At 29.4% G+C, this 3,254-nt stretch overlaps 1 protein-coding gene across 3 annotated transcripts in view; it reads right to left on the minus strand.

Moving 5' to 3' along the window:
• The window catches only part of LOC117172029 (glycine receptor subunit alpha-4-like), a 37,385-nt gene that overhangs the window by 25,713 nt on the left and 8,418 nt on the right, over positions 1-3,254 (minus strand). The gene's annotated exons all lie outside the window — the stretch shown is intronic.

A 3,254-nucleotide genomic window follows, 5' to 3' on the forward strand; every position in this document is an offset into this window, starting at 1 on the left:
TTGAAAGTTGCATTGTCTATCTGAGATAAAATGGTTTCGGCCGCAGAGAGAAAAATAGAATATTAATTCATGTAAATAATTTTTTTACATTAAGGGCTATTTTGTACCAATTTCAAATATTCTTGATTTCGATGAAGCAGCAATGTCAGAGAAGCCATAATAGGTCAGCCTATCCATCAGCCTACCCTTAAGTCCACGTAATAACGTCTTTCTTTACCTATTTTAACATTCTTATCATAAAGAGAAGGTGATGGTTTTACATGAAAACTGGGTCTTGCGGATATATTTAAATATCTCCATTTCGAGACCTCTTGAATCCGAAAAAACCGTTTTCACGATGGTATCTGTCTGTCGTTGTTGTTGTTGTCAGTGTTTTCGTTGTGGTATGTATACCGGATAACTTTTCAAAGACGTTTAATAATTTAGCAGGTTTGATTTTAATCACTTTTCATTTTACACAGTTGTCATGCTTATGTTTTCAACTATAAAGTTTTTGGAAATACGACACTAGATATAATGAGATTCATGATAAAAGGAAGACAATAAAAATACGCCTTTTACACATTTTTGAAAATCTAAAAGGAAGGGGAAATTCAATCAATATTAATTACGTAAGTTTTTTGGACCAAAAATTTAAAGTTTTTATCAGAGAAAATTTTACGCATTATTTTTTCCTTTTTAACAAAATAGCATCAATGATGCATGGATAAAACACAATCAATATCGAGTTATTTTAAAAGCAGAACTGAGGATTTTTTCACATTCCGTAAAAATACTCAGGAGGCGTCCCCAAAACATAATTTCCAGGGCACAAACCTTAGCCTTTTCTTTTAAGTAAAACTTGGATCTGAAAGCCGTGTATTGCATATTATGAAATGCAATCATGTACATATTAATTTTAATAAATTAAAAATTTAATTTTAATAAATCGGGAGCGTGCATTAATTTTGAGAAATTTCAAAAATATGACATTACTTGTACTACATCCTTTCGAGCCATATCGTTACTATATGCATGTCGAAACGTCATCATTTAGCCCTATTTTTCATTAGGTTTCATTTTACCGAAGTGTAAACAGCATAGTTTTGTAGCATTAAGGATGTCAACTTGCGTACCAACAAAACAGCATTTGCGAGAAGTTTTACTTTTATTTTTCAATTCGAAGAAAAGTGCTGCTGAAAGTCATTGATTGCTTTTGAAAACTTATGGGGATTATACTACACCTTTTAAAACGTGCGAATACTGGTTTCGAAAATTTAAAAGTAGCGATTTTGACACGGAGGACAAAGAACGTCAAGGCCATCTGAAAAAGATTGAGGATAAGGAATTGAAAAAGTCAAGACACATGTCAAACGCAAGATGAGCTGGCAGAATCATTGGGAGTTAATCTTTCAATCATTTTTCGACGCTTAAATGCACTGGGAATGGCCCAAAAGCAAAGAAGTTGGGTACTGTACGAACTGAAGCCAAAGGAAGTAGAATAGTAGCTTATGCACCAAGGGAGCAAAATGAAGTATTCGCAGCGAGTAAGAATTTTGGGCACGAGCGAAGTGAGGGCCTAAAATCGTACGAGTCTGCGAATACTTTATTGCTCGCATGGTGTATATACTATTTTTTAACACTTCCCTATTATAAGGAGGGAGAGAAAGACTGGTTTTGCTCCCGTTTATACGCATCCAAAACACGCATTTTGCGCCCTGGAAAAAGGAGATTTTTCACTTTTGAACAGCTACTCCAAGGGCAAAATCGGATAGAGTTTCTGCATCGTATTGTCACTGTCGATGAGGAGTGGATTCGCTAAGATAACCCCAAGCTAGAGTTCTGAGCCGGTTATATTACTTTGAAAACGGTAATGTGAATGAGAATATTATCGAGTATATAACCGAGAAATAAATTCTCTGAGAATTTATAAGAATCTCAGAATTTAGTTTAATTAATAGAAAATTGCATTTTTTCGTTAACTTTTCTGTTGAAAATTCAACTCTCTTTTTGAAAGTTTGTCTTTTTTATTACAAAGTTCACCTGCTTTAGCAGAAAATAAATTTTTTTTGATAAAAATGCAACTGTTTGGTTAGAAACTAAGCTGTTATACTATTTTCTTAAAAACTGAACTATTTTGTAGAAAATTTACTTTTTGTTTAAAATATATATTTTGGTGTTGAAAAATTAACTCAAATATTTTCTGGATGAAAGTTCCACTTATAAAAAAATCGTTTTCTTTTTTAATACAAATTCATCTGTTTCAGTACAAAATTGATCTTTTTTGGATAAAAATGCAACTATTTGGTAGAGAATTGAACTATTTTGTTAAAAATTCATCCTTTTTTATTAAAAAAATTCGTCTTTTTGGATTGAATATTCAGTTTTTTCGTAAAAACTTTTTTTTTTCTTACAAAAATTCAATTTTTTATGTTATTGAGTTAACTGGAATTTAAAAAAATGAAAACTCAACTTTTTTATACTAAAAAATTCTTTTGCTGTAAGATAAATTTCATATTTTTTTATAAAAGTGCAACTATTTTCTAAAGAATTCAACAAATTTTGTTAAAAGATCATTCTTTTTGGTTGAAAATGCGTCTTTTTTTATTGAAAATTCAAATTTTTTGTTAGAAAATTATTTCTTGTTAAAAAATGCATAGTTTGATGGCGAAAAAGCGAATAAAATCTTTTTCTACACAAAATTCAACTATTTTTTCAAAAATTCATCTTTTCGATTTAAAAGTTTATCTGTTATAGAAGAAATGTCATTTTCTGTATGAAAATGCAACTTTTTGGTTAAAAATCGTTCTTCCTTGCTCGATAATTTAACTAATTTGTTTAAAACATTTGGTTGCATCGCTTTGTGAAGAAATAACTCTTTTGTTAAAGATTTATATTTTAGGTTGAAAAGTTATCTCGTTGGTTAAAAGTTTAATTATCTTGTTGACCATTAATCTTTTTAAATTAAAAATTCAACCACTTGGGTCAAAGTTAAACTACATTTTGAAATTTTTTTATTAAAGGCTTATGTCTGGTTTAAAATTGAAAAATTTAGTGGCAAATACCTCTTTTTTTGTTTATAATTCATTTTTGAACAGAAAATGTGACTTTTCCATTTTTTAAGATTGATGTTTTTTAGTTAAAAATTTGCGTTTTTTTTGGTGTAAAAAATAATTTTTTAGTTTGAAATTTCCTTTCGTTTTGTGTAAAAATACATCAGTTTCGTGAAAAATTTATTTTTTGTTGAATAGTCATAATTTTTGTTTCAAAATTGA

This window comes from Belonocnema kinseyi, chromosome 4 (assembly GCF_010883055.1).
Source record: "Belonocnema kinseyi isolate 2016_QV_RU_SX_M_011 chromosome 4, B_treatae_v1, whole genome shotgun sequence".
Lineage (NCBI taxonomy): Eukaryota > Metazoa > Arthropoda > Insecta > Hymenoptera > Cynipidae > Belonocnema > Belonocnema kinseyi.